Below are 14,023 nucleotides of genomic sequence, written 5' to 3'. Positions count from 1 at the left end.
GACTGACTAAGCACAGAGGCCACACCCATTTCCTTGGGTCTCAAACACTTGAAAAAATTGAGTCCCTGGGCACAGTACCCTCCCCTACCCTGAAAGTGAAGTCGCTCAGTCATGTGGGACTCTTTGCCACCCCGTGGACTGTAGCCTATCGGGCTCCTCTATCCATGGGATTTTCCAGGCAAGAAGAAGACAAGTTATTTTAAAGAATGAAGTCAGAAACTACTTGGCCCCATTTATTTTTCAATAATAATAAATGAATAGGTAATATAGTCACACGGTTCAAAATTCAAAATGTACAAAAGGATATGTAGTATCAAGTCTCCTCCCTCCCAAGTCCCTACCTCCTGGTTCCTCTTCACAGAAGCAACCAGGGTTACCTGTGTCTTCTGAATATGTATCTATAAGATATGAAAATATGGGTTTATATGATCCTCCCCCATAAAACACAAATGGAGGTGCCCGGTCCACAATTCTGTGCATTGCCCTGCTCTTTAGAAGAGTAATTTGTATAAAAAGATACAGTTTTATAGCTGCAGAGTATTGTTTTGTCAAGCCAAATTAGAACTTGCTTAACAAATGTTCAAGGGAAGCAGAATTCTATTATGTCCAATCTCTGCACATTTGTGGAGAGACCCCGGATCCTGAAGGGACAGCCTGTGGGGGAGACTCCACCCCCAGAGGCCCTGGCTCATTTGCATGCTCACACGTGATTGGTCAGCCCCTCGCCCCCTACCCCCACCCCCATGGCATGGTGTGACTGGTCTTTCTGCTTCTCACCCTTGGCTCTCACCCAGTCTCCCATGTTGGCTATTGCCAAGTTCAGAGGACACTGGTCACACCACACACCTGGCACAAAATGACCACTCCTCATTACCACTGCACCCACAAACCACCTCCAGTGCTAACTAGAGCTGCTGCTGTCTCCACGAGCATCCTCTGCAAGAGGACGCAAGACAGGCCTATACACATGGGCAGGAAGAACTGTGGGGAAACACCCTGCCCCAGGACTGGGGGAAGGGGCAGCTCCCAGACACAGGGAGACAGACGGGGGCTGTCCTCTCAAGCTAGATGGCCCTTGCATTTTCAGACTTCCACGGGCCTAGAGTCAGAGGAGGAGACCAGAGTTGAAAAGTGAGAGCTGAGGAACATCTCCTCAGGGCTGGGAGGTAAATCCCAGGTTATAAGAATAGGTAAGAACGGGAGGAGGTGAGGCGAGAAGGAAGAGGGAGAAGGAGGACCAGGATGAGAGGAAACATGTGCCAAAGAGCCCCTTCCAGCTGGACTCCTGGATTTGCAAGCCTGCCAGGAACCCTGCCCAGGGCCTCTAGGCAACCAGCCCCAGAGAGACCCCTCATCCTCTCCTCCCAGGTGAGGACTGGGGATTCTCTGGAGAGACCTGGCATGGCCTAAAACGATCTGGGGAAAGCAGAAAGCAAAGACCAAAGAAAAGAAAATGAAAACCACCAAACCGAGGAGTCTCCTAGAAAGGTGTAACCATGACTCCAGACTCTCATCTGACCATTCCTCTCCTCTGTGACAGGAACCCAGCTTGTTGGGGTGCACAGAGCTGAGAAGCCCCTGATTCAGGCAGCATAGCTTCAGGATGATCCCAGCGAGGCGGTAAGCAAGGGAGGACGATGGAGGAGAGAGAGGACCCTGGGAGGTGAGGAGGGAGAAGAGGGCACAGGCTCCCCAGTTCCTGGCCCTTCTCCCCACACTCCCAGACCCTGGAGCTCCATTCTCATTCCCCATCCCAGGGAACACCTAGTTCTGGAAGAAGCCCGCGTGGGAGAAGTCAGGGAGATCAGGGGCACAGGCAGGAGCCTTGGGCAGGCAAGCCAGGGAGTTGACCTAGTAGGACCCAGCATCGTGGACTTCCTGGGAGTTGATGGAGTCAGAACTGACGGAGGGCTCATGGTCAAAGAAGTTGCAGGGTTGTAGGAAGAAGCTCACACTGTTCCCCACTGTCACCATGTTGGGAATGTCCTCTGCATGGGGGATGTACAGGAACCAGCTGTCACCCAGGCCACCAAGTCCTAGTAGGGGAAGAAAGGGGGTCATGAGGCCTGTTGCTGCTAAGGACACCTCTGCCTCCCACAGGATTATCTTTGGGAGCCCACCATCACTCAAGAGGGTTTTAAATCTTTAAAAGTTTTTTCATAGTAACCCTAAAGTCAAAGCATAGAGAATCAACTTCATATTAGGAGCAATACCAGCCTCCTATGTCCCAGTCTGCAGCTGCCATCTGGGACATTTCCCATCATGTCCCCATCACCTTACCCATCCAAAGAGAAATGGTGACACCCACAGGCTACTTTAGCACCTCCCCCGACTCTGGGAGAGTTCCCAAACTGTAACTGAAGGAAGGAGAATGGAGGAGGGAAGATCAGGTTTGGATGGCAGAAAAGTACAACGTTTGGAAATTAATCCTTTAGTGGTGAAGACAGAAACGGATAAATGTTAGGTATAAGAGAGGTGGTCTTCCCTGGTCATTCCAGCCCTTTGAATCCTGGGTCCCTTAAAGGACTCAGTCCACAAAAGAGACTGAGAGAGCTGCTGCCTCTTGAGGAAAGACTGGAGCATCAGCCAGGGTCTGCAGATGAACTCCCAGCTTAGGAAGCTTCCCTCCACAGGTAAGGAGCAGATCCACAAGAGGATAGAAGCAGGAGTCAGCTCAGCCCTCCAGATGATCACGGGGTTTCAGGTCCCCCCACCAAGGGAAGGTGGGGCGGATCTCTGTGTCCCCCATCCGTCCCTCATCTCCCACAGTCAGCTGACTTTTCCAGCAATGGTCTCATCGTTGATGAAGTCAGCAACGTCCACAGTGGGAGTCCAGGGGTCATTCTGATTGAAGATGCTGGAGCTGCTGGGCTCTGTCTCCTTCCTCTGGGTCACGGCCAGCTGGTACCTAGAGATGCTCTGGTCAGGGGTCCGTGGTCACTGTCCCTGTCCTGCTGCCTGATCATCATGGAAGGGAGCTGAGTCCATGGACCTCAGCTTCCCAGCTCATCCACACCCTCACCGTGATGTCACCCTAGTGTGCAGCCATTTTCCTGCACATCCCGCATCCCACCTAGTGGGTAGTCCAACACCATTTTTTGTTTTTTAAAGATACAGTACTGGGGTGATCTCTTTCTTTTTCCTTTTCTTTTTGACCTGAGCCCAGCATCTTTTCATGTCCTTTTCCTGTTGATTCCTTTGGATTTCACAGCATCAGGAAAACAGGAAGGCTTATGGCCTGGGCCCTAGCCTTCCAGGGGGACCATGTGTCTACTGTAGGCCGTTTGATAACCAGGAAATGTTCTGTGCTCTTACCTCACCTTGTGTAGAATTGGAGCTGGGTTCCCAACTGCCCCTCCCAACATGCTGTGCTCGTCTCATCCACCCACCTCCGACAATACGCATCACCCACCTCCCCCAGCTGACCACTCTCTCCATGGAGCTGTTCTGGGGCAGCGGCCCCCCAGCAAAGCTGACCGTCTGGATGCAATAGCCACAAGGGCGCCCCCATTTGTTGCTCTGGTTGCTGGCGAGGTACAGGTAGCGAGGGGAGGCCCCTCCCAGGGGAAAGGCGGCCTGCTCCTCAGTCTCCAGCTGCTTCCGGGTCACCTGCAGCCTCTGTGTCTGGTGCGCAGGGCTCCAGGGTACCATCATGGGACAAAAGCCATGTCCTCAGTCCAGACACAGTTATCAAGTTTTGGGGGGCAGGGGGGCTGCAGAAGAGGAAGGGAGGAGGGAGGCCTGGTCAGGCAGCTGCCCTGCTGCCTCTGGACTCTGCCTGCACCTGGCTTCAGAGTGGGGGCCAAAGAGAAGACCAGTCTGAGTGTGTCCCCTGCTTCTCTGCCCTCTCACCCAAAGATGCCCCCAATCTTGCAGCCCCCTCTACTGGAATCGTTGCCTACCCTAGGGTGACTTACCTCCCACGTCCAGATCCACCTTGTAGTGGGCACTGTGGGTGTGGATGGCGCCCAGCGTTTTTTCCTCAACCTGGTTTCCGCATCTTTGGACTTCACCAAAGAAGAACGCTGAGCTGATGTAGCCCGTGGCATGGAATTTGACTTCTATGGCCCCATTGGGGTAGAAGACCAAATCCCACACATAGTCATAGTTGAGCATCATGGACACAGACCTGAGGCCAGCACTGTCTCCACAACGCCCCCAAAATAGTGGGAAAGAAAATCCGAGTGATGTCACCTCAGGGGCAGACCTTTGTTCTGCTTAAACACACCAAAGGCGTCATGTGGTGTCTTGGGGGCTTGGGACTCCACAACGAAGTGCCAGTCCATGTAGCTGGCCTGGTAGGGGCACTCTACACGAATCAGGGGTGTGGGGAAGTAACCCATGCCAATGCCGCTATTCACAGGGCGAGTGAACATTGCTGTGGGGTATTCCCACACCATAAACAGTGCTGGCCACTTGTAGGCTGATCTCATAAGCCAGTCATTCTCTTTGTAATCAAATGTCAAAATCCTAGGACCACTGAAAGCTCTGAGGTCAAACAAAAAGTCCATAATGAGGAGGACACTCGATTGCTCTGGACATTGAAGCAGGGGCTCTGAGGATGGAACTGCAGAGGGGGAGCTGGACCCGGGGACACCTGGGACTTCAGGGACCAGGACCCACCTGTGCCGTTGTTTGGGATCACCACCACATTCACCTGGCCAGCCCCAAACTGCTCCTCCAGCTGGGCCAGACTCTCATAGTAGCGGCCCTGAAAGAACACCTTCTGGATGGTCCACTGGGCAGGGTCCAGAGCCTTGTGGTCTACATGCAGCGCCAGCCCCACAAGGTGCAGGTAAGACCCACCTTTCGCGATGTTATAGTAGAGGCCGAACTGGGTGGGCCTGTCCCCTGACTGTGAGCCACGGTGAGCTGAGTTCAGGGTCACCAGGTTCTATCCTCGTTGGTCATAGGGGCAGCAGTGGTGGAGGACACCAGAAGCCTGGGGTGGTTCTCTGTCGAAGATCATCTGGTCTATGTCCAGGGACTCTGGGAGAATCACAGGGCATTGGTGATAGGGCAGGGGGCCCCCATGACACTCCACAGTCACATCCCACATGTAGGAGGGCTGGGGCAGCGGCCCCACCACCAGCTCAGTCACGTTGGGCTGGGATGCTCTGCCAGAGAAGATGATGGCCAGTGCCTCCCGGGCAGGTGGGGGGCTCCCCCTGTCCAGGTGGGCCAGGTCTGCAGCCTTAGGGGGCAGCTGCACCTCTACAAGGAGGACACAGTTGTCTGAGGATTGGCCCTGGGTCTCATCCACCAAGTCTGGCCCCAGATTCTAGGTCATGAAAGACATCACAGCCGTCAGCATTTCTCAGCTCAGGTCTGCAAACAGCTGGCTGTGGTCAGGCTGTGCCCAGGGCTGGACACTGGGAGATCCGGAGGGGCAGGGGGGAGGCAGGCTGGGATGACATTGCTTCCCAACTCCCTCCTCACTCCCAAAACCACCTTCCTCCCTGCCCATCACCAGAAGAGTCCACAAGGACAGAAAAATGAAGAGGAACATCACTAAAACTCCTGACTCTTCAGGCTCTTGAATCAGAATGCAGCATGCAAGATAGACACACGGACAGACAGAACGGGGTGCACGATGCCTCCTTAGTGTCTGGAAGTTCCTGGCTCTGGGTGGGTCTTCTGGGCGATGGCATGATGGATACGCTGAAGACAAGCAGCCAAGGGCAGAGGGTTGGCAGGGAGTGGAGGGTGGGGTGGGGGTAGTAGTTAACTCAGTTCAGGAAATGCGGCTGAGGTAGGAATCTGCATTTTAAGTGGCCCATGTCAGCCTCTGTCTTTTTGTTCCAAATCAAACACTCAGGTTCAAGGTTGGAGCACAAAGTGGGGGAGGGCTGGGCTTGAGTACACAGCTGGAGACAGAAGAGGAAGATGTGACGGGGACAGAAAGGGACTGTCCTTGGGCACTTCCTTCTGCTCCAGGCCCAGACTTTCTCCTGGCTACCTGGCTGTAAGCAAATCACACCTGAGCACAACCCTCCAGCAGGATTCGCCCCTTCCTTCCTCTAGACTGGGAAGCCCTCCTCACTGTCATCTGCTCCCCTAAAACCAGAATCCTACAGGTACCCACAGGAGCCTACAGAGTCATACTGAGAACACAAAGCACCTATAAGGAACTGGGGAACTGAGGGCTGAGCCAGTTTAACATCGTGGAGGCCCTGAGCTCCCTGACTCACTGGAGGGGAGCAGGCGGTGGGGGGAGCAGTCAGTGTAAGAAAGACCCCCTCATTATACCAGGAGCAGGACTGACGGACCATCACAGGTCAGGGTGCGTGGAACCCTGGCTGTGAATTTAACCTAGCTGTCCACAACCCTCATCCCCTGGAAACCCCTTTCCAGGATAGTGCAGAGGCAGAGAGCAAAGCTACCTCCGTTCTCAGGCAGGTGATGTTGGGGAGACACTGTCTTCTGTGCAGCCAGGTCCTGACAGGACCAGAGAAACTGAGGGTTCCAGAGATGGGACATGCTTCCCTGGTGAACTGGGGGAGAATCCTTTCCAACCTGCACACTTCCAAGACCACTTCCCCCAAAAGGCACCTTAGATAACCTAGTAGTTCGCCTGGAGGAGAATGGACAGTACATCCCAGCCAAAAGGATCAGAACGTGCAAAGGTACAGAACTTGAACCAGCCTGGGCATGGGTCGGAAATGGCCAAGGTCAGCGTATTGAGTGTGAGGTGGTGACAGGAGGCAGTGGGACAGCAGAAGAGATCAGATCAGGAAAGCTTGTGCAGTGTGTGGGTCTTAAGGAAAGCAGGCCTTGCAGAAAGACAGAAGTCTGGGAACATGTGACACCAGGGATATCAACCACAGGAAGGTCAGTTTCTCCAGATACCAGCTGCTTCTGCAACCAGCTCTATTTTGATATGCAAATTCCACATACAGGTCATTTTGTTACCAAGCTGCGTCCTTGGACACTTCCATCAGTAGAGTTGATAAGAGGCCAGAGGAGGAATTGAGGCAGGGCCTTACTGGCACTCAAGCTGCTGCAGGAAGGAGCAAGAACAAAACACAGGTTCCCTGCTTGCCCTGTGTGGCCTGGTTCCTTCAATGGAGTAAGAGTGGGGGCAGATCCGGACAGCGGGCCCCAGGGCTGGCTTAGGTGGCCTACCCAACTGCTTGTGGTCCTGTGTGCAAAGATAGTGCCCAATACACTGCTTTTGCTTTTGGCAGCTCAGAAGTGGCAGTACACTTGTGCTCTTTTTGTATCTTATGGTTCATGATCGCCCCAACTGCTGGTCCATGCCGGTATTTTGAATACCACATACTTTCCCTGGATTCTGTTGCTTGAGGAGACGTTTGTCCATGTGCCAGTGCAAGCACCCCAGTCAAGGGTCTTCAACCCCAGTCTCTGAAATTGAAACGGTTCATGCAGACGTTGTACTAAGAAGAGCGGAATCTGAGGTCACACTCAGCCCTGGCCACAAGGCCAGCCTCTCCAGGCCAAGAACTTCATTCTGGATCCTTTTGTAAGCGATGGCCTCTTCTCCTTGGTAAGAACACATCATCAAGAGGATGGATAATGCTTTCCCTATGCTTGGGAAAAGTAATCCCAACCAGTGTGACCAAGCATAGGTCAAGAAGAGCCACTCTGCTGGGGTATCCTAGGTCTCCTAGGGAGAGTGGGTAATGATCAGGGAGCGGGAGGGAGAGATTCTGCCTGACCTGGTGGAGGAACTGATATAGAAGAAGGTGCCCCCTGCCCACCTTCTCTAAGTGTCCTAGACACATCCCTTCCTCTGATGTCCTTTCATCGTAGGCTTCACAATCATCGTGTCAGCCATCCTAAACCAAAAAAGGAGTCTCATTTGGAGAATTACTCAGGAGACAGGACCACATGTCCCGTTCCCCCCGCCAAAGCTCTTATTTCCCTTTGGACAAACTTGGCCCTAGCCTCTGTGAATATGCTCAAGGTGAGTTGATTCCTGGGACCCAGAGCCCATCTGCAGCCCCCAGATCTGGGTCACAGGCGGCAGTGCCTGAGCTGAGCTTGTGCTCGGAGGCCCGGTCCAGCAGTGGAAGGACACGCAGGTCACTGCTCTCCCTCCGATCTGTAATCTGGGGACATGGCTCTGACTGTGGTTCCGAACAGGGCTTGGATTGGTAAAGACAGAGATCATGACACCAGATGGGAGGCAGAGGGCCAGACTGAAGCCAGCGACCTGGAGGACAAAAGGAAGGGAGGGTCTGAGCAGTGTGGTGGGTGGAGTTGACAGGACTCGGTGTCTGATTGGCTGGGTGGGTGGGTGAGAAAGAGCACAGTGACTTGGGTGACAAAAAGACAGTTTCCATTCGGTGACTTGGTAATTTATGGACTTGTTTTTTTGGTCCCACAGTGCATGTTGCAGGATCCTACTTCCCCAGCTATGTGTGGACCCCGTGACTGCTGCGGGAATGGAGGAGCGCTGACCTCTGGACCACCAAGGAATTTCCTCTAACCAGTGACCTGAGTGGGTGAGGGGCTTTCCTCATCAGAAGGACCTACAAGAACAGCAATGTCAACGGGGAAACCAATAAGTTTGAGGTTGAGGTGCTCCTGGGAAGCCCCAACATAGATATCCAGAAAAAGGACCATTGTCTCTATGGGTTTCCAGGGATGGGAGAACAGCTTCTAGGCTGGATATTGAAATTTAGGTCGAACAACAAGTAGTAATCATTAAAGATAGGAGAGCCTGCAATCACCCAGGGAGGACTGTGCAGAAGAGAGAGAGGAGGGGCGGGGCCAAAGGCCAGAAAACGCCCAGGTGTGGGGCTGGGCGGGCTGGTTGGTGGAGAAGAAGCAAAGGAGCTGGTCCAGGAGCCTGAGAAGCAACCGGCAAGCCCTCGGAGGGGTGAGAAGGTGAGGAGGTCACAACAGGCAAGAGTTTTCCATAGGGACTTGTCATAGAGGACCAATGCCACCCAGAGGTCCAGAAAGTAGGGGCTGGAAGGGCCTGTGGCTTCTGCCTCAGCAGAGGGAGGGGAATGGGATGAGGAGGGACTCAGGGGGAAGGGAAGCTGACCCTGGAAAGGGAGAGCTCTCCTTGGAGGATGGCGCCTGGAAGGAACAGACCCAGGGAAGACACCCCCAGGAGAGGCAGTGTGCTGGATTTGACTTAGCGAGAGGACCCCCTTCTGGAGGGGGCCAGTAGGGGTAGGTTTCCCTTAAAACAGGTAAAGGGTCTGTAGAAATAATGAACCCAGTTTCACTGCCAAATCCACTCAAATAAGCTGTCTGGGAGAGCCAAGAAACCTTTTTCTTCCTTAGGGGTTTAATTATCTCCCATCCCACCATGCTCTGTATAAAGTTTACAAGGATCATCTAAGCAATTATCTCATCAGCGCACAAAGGACCAAGGAACTATTTTGGGTAGGATTTTACTTTAATCAGCAACTGACTTTCCCAAGTGTTACATGTTCATTAAATACAGTGATGCTCTGGGACTTCCCTGGTGGCCCAGTGGTTCACACGCTGGGCCCCCACTGCAGGAGGGGCAAACGACACTCTCACCCTGGCACTCCCTTGCTTAGAATCCTTCCATGGCTCCCCATTTCCCTTAGGGTAACCATGGATTGCAAGTACCTGCCTTCTCTGCCCCTGCTTGTCCCTCCAGGCTCTGCTCTCAGCCCACACACCCGTCAGTGAACCTGGGGACTTGCATGGTGTTACCTTGTCACTTCCTGGCCTTTGAATATGTTGTTCTCTCTTCCTGGAAACTTGTCACCACTCACTTTCTTCTCCTATGGCCAGCTCTATCCATCAGCTTAGACATCTCGTCCCTCAGGAAGCCTTCTCCAGTCCCTAAGTCCAGGTCAGGAGCTGCTGCTTTGTTCTCCTCCCACCTCCCTGAAAAAGTCCCTGATGTAATTGACTCTTGACTTGCGGCTATCACCCCTGGGGATGACATTGTGTCTTACCCCATAATGTACCCTGGTGCCTCCCAGGGCGCCTGGCACACAGGAGGCACGGGGGAAGTCTCTTCGAACGTGTGTGGGAATCCTATCCTGCAGTCGCAGGGGGAGCCATGCCTAGGGGCTGCAGGACGAGAGCCGAGGCAGGAGGGCACAGCTTCTGCTGCTCACAGTTTGCCTGTGTCTCCATTCCTGGAATCCCAGTTAGGCCCCTCCTGTAAGGACATCTTGGGTGTCCCCTAATTCAGTTCCTCAAGGGCAATGGGCCCAAGTCCAAAATTTGTGCCCTTGTGGACAGGAGTTCTTTCAGAACCTGACGTCCTGGGTTACCCTTCCCTCCTTTGGCAATCCAGCCAGCCTCAAGTTATGAAGGAGAGAGTGGGTGGGGTGCACGGCTGGAGGTCCAGCCTCCTGATCTCAGTGGGCTGATAAGCTCACTATCTACATGTCTACTGAGGCCTGGGCCAGGGAAGTCATCTCTAGACAGCTGTAGAGAGACACAACCATAGTCCCTGTTCCACATCAAAGCTGTGAGCGACCATCCGGACACACTCACATGCACACTCACCACTGTAAACACTCACTGCCTTGGTCTGGACATGGTTTCAAGGGAATGAATTGCAAGTTATTCTGCCCGGGTAGGGGAGGGGTTGACACACATTCCTTTATTCTGAAAGAAAAAATTCCTTTATTCCTTTGCCTCCAGCACTGACTCTCCAGCAACTGACCATTAAAAGGAGCCAGGAGGAGGGAGAAACAACAGCATACAAATCTCATGGAGAAGTTCAGTGACTCAGGTCAGAGAAAGAAAAGGCATCAGGTCAGTATCAGAACCATGCGGCCGCAGCACCCATTTTTGTCCTCTGTCCCAGTCTTCAGCCTCTCCTTCTCCTCAGTCACTGTCCTCTGCACTCTGGCCTCCACCTTGGCTCCTGTTATAAGTTCATCCACCTGCCACCCTCTCTCCTGGCTGAGGGCTTTCTCCCTGTTCTTTGAAACCTAGCTTCTCTCCGCTCACTGATTCATCTGCATCCACTGTTGACCCAGCAGGGAACCTGGGTTTGGAGCAATGCAGAAAGGAGCAGAGGCTTCTGTGCCGTGTGAGCCCCCTGGATGTGACTGCCTCAGGCCAGAAGCTGAGCAGCATCTAAAATCTGTTTCCTGTCCTTCACCTCCCAGCCTTGCCTGGGCTTCCAGCAGGTGGAAGTCACCCCTCCCCATTGCTTCTGATTCCCCCTCCTTGAAGAGAGACAGACAGAGAGTGAGCCATAGACAGTCAAAGAGAGACTGACTGAGGTTTAACGTTTTCCTTGGAGACGTACAGACAAGAAGAGGCAAAGAGGTCATCAGTCAGTCAGTCAGGTCAGTTCAGTCGCTCAGTCATGTTCAACTCTCCACAAACTCATGAACTGCAGCACGCCAGGCTTCCCTGTCCATCACCAACGCCTGGAGTTCACCCAAACTCATGTCCATTGAGTCGGTGATGCCATCCAACCATCTCATCCTCTGTCATCCCCTCCTCCTCCTGCCCTCAATCTTTCCCAGCATCAGGGTCTTTTCAAATGAGTCAGCTCTTCTCATCAGATGGAGTTTCACATCAGTATTGGAGTTTCAGCTTCAACATCAGTCATTCCAATGAACTTTTAGGATGGACTGGTTGGATCTCCTTGCAGTCCAAGGAACTCTCAAGAGTCTTCTCCAACACCACAGTTCAAAAGCATCAATTCTTCAGTGCTCAGCTTTCTTTATAGTCCAACTCTCACATCCATACATGACTACTGGACAAACCATAGCACGGGGTCACCTGAGACCACACCTATTTCTCTGGGTCTCAAATATTTGAGAAAATTGAGTCCCTGGACTCATCTGTCAACACAGTTTATCCTCCGCCATTCTACCCTATCCAAAAAGACAACTTATTAATAGTTTAAAGAATGAAATCAGGTCTTGAACGGGACCATTTATTATTTGAATAATAATAAATGAATAGATAATACAGTCTATGGCTCTAAGTTTTTAAAAGGGTTTATTCTACTAAGTCCCCCCTCCTGAGTCCCTTCCACCTGGATGCCCTCCAGAGGCAACCAGTGTCACGCATGTCTTCTGAATATGCATCTATAAGATATGAAAATATGTACTCATATGACCTTTCCTTTAGAACACAAAAGGTGGTGCCCTATACACACTTCTGTACCTTGCCTTGCTCTTTAGAAGATTAATTTCTAGAAAGAAATATGACTGGTTTTACAGCTGCGTAATATTGCTTTGTAAGACTGTATTCAGTTCAGTTCAGTTGCTCAGTCATGTCTGACTCTTTGCGACCCCATGAATCGCAGCATGCCAGGCCTCCCTGTCCATCACCAACTCCCAGAGTTCACTCAGACTCGCGTCCATCAAGTCAGTGATGCCATCCAGCCATCTCATCCTCTGTCATCCCCTTCTTCTGCCCCCAATCCCTCCCAGCATCAAAGTCTTTTCCAATGAGTCAACTCTTCGCATGAGGTGGCCAAAGTACTGGAGCTTCAGCTTTAGCATTATTCCTTCAAAGAAATCCCAGGGTTGATCTCCTTCAGAATGGACTGGTTGGATCTCCTTGCAGTCCAAGGGACTCTCAAGAGTCTTCTCCAACACCACAGTTCAAAAGCATCAATTCTTCGGTGCTCAGCCTTCTTCACAGTCCAACTCTCGCATCTATACATGACTACTGGAAAAACCATAGCCTTGACTGGACAGACCTTAGTCGGCAAAGCAATGTCTCTGCTTTTGAATATGCTATCTAGGCTGCTCATAACTTTTCTTCCAAGGAGTAAGCATCTTCTAATTTCATGGCTGCAATCACCATCTGCAGTGATTTTGGTGCCCAAAAAAATAAAGTCTGACACTGTTTCCACTGTTTCCCCATCTATTTCCCATGAAGTGATGGGACCGGATGCCATGATCTTTGTTTTCTGAATGTTGAGCTTTAAGCCAGCTTTTTCACTCTCCTCTTTTACTTTCATCAAGAGGCTTTTTAGTTCCTCTTCACTTTCTGTCATAAGGGTGGTGTCATCTGCATATCTGAGGTTAATGAATCTTCTAGGAAAGACATTTCTATAATTTCCAATCTCTGGATATTTGTAGAGAGACCCTGGATCCAGACCTTTTCCATCCACATCTCCACAGGGACAGCCTGTGGGGAAGGTTCCACCCCCAGACGCCCTGGCTCCTTTGCATGCTCACACGTGATTGGACAACCCCTGGCCCCATGACAGGTCTTCTTGCCTCGTTCCCTAGGTGCCCACCCAGCCTCCCCCACTGGCTCCTGCCCTGTGCGGAGGCCACAGGTCACACAGAGACCGGGCACAAATGACCACTCCTCACTACCGCTGTGCCCACAAAGCCACCTCAAGTGCCCCCCTAGAGCTGCTGCTGTCTCCAAGACCACTCCTGCAAGAGGATGCAAGACAGGGCATACAAACACATTGCCCCAGGACTGGGGAAGGGGCAGCCTCCAGACACTGGGAGACAGATGGGGACTGTCTTCTCAAACTAGATGTCCCTTGCATTTTCAGACTTCCGCAGGCCTAGAGTCAGGAGAGGAGACCAGAGTTGAACAATGAGAGCTGAGGAACCTCTGCTGAGGGCCAGGAGGTAAATACCAAGATAGAAGAACAGGTAAGAACAGGAGAAGGCAGGGCAAGAAGGAAGGGAAGAAGGAGGCCCAGGATGAGAGGAAACAAGGGCCAAAGAGCCCCTTCCAACTGGACTCCTGGATTCACAGTCCTGCCAGGAATCCTATTTGGCAGCCACCCCCTTAGAGAACCTCCATCCTCTCCTCCCATGTGAGAACTGGGGAGTCTCAGGAGAGACCTGGCATGGCCTAAAAAGATTTGAGAGCACAGGAAACCAAAGACAAAAGGATAAAAAAGCAAAACACACCAAAACCAGGAATCGATTGCTAGGTTTAATAATCATTCCAGACCCCCCACTGGCCATTCCTTTCCTCTCTGCGACAGGAATCCCGCAGGGTGGGGTCCACAGAGCTGAGACGGCCCTGTGTCAGGCAGCACAGGCTCAGGATGCTTCCAGCAGGGAGGGGAAGGCAAAGGAGAGAAAGGACCCTGGAGGGTGAAGAGGGA

General features: G+C 52.3%; 1 pseudogene; it reads right to left on the bottom strand.

Annotated features, from left to right (window-relative positions):
• Positions 1 to 1,695: 1,695 nt before the first annotated feature.
• On the bottom strand, positions 1,696 to 5,552 carry LOC138414348 (primary amine oxidase, liver isozyme-like; annotated as a pseudogene).
• Between the last annotated feature and the right edge of the window lie 8,471 nt (positions 5,553 to 14,023).

This window comes from Ovis canadensis, chromosome 11 (assembly GCF_042477335.2).
Source record: "Ovis canadensis isolate MfBH-ARS-UI-01 breed Bighorn chromosome 11, ARS-UI_OviCan_v2, whole genome shotgun sequence".
Lineage (NCBI taxonomy): Eukaryota > Metazoa > Chordata > Mammalia > Artiodactyla > Bovidae > Ovis > Ovis canadensis.
The sequence above is the reverse complement of the archived record's forward strand: the minus strand, read 5'-3'. Positions and strand labels throughout refer to the sequence as shown.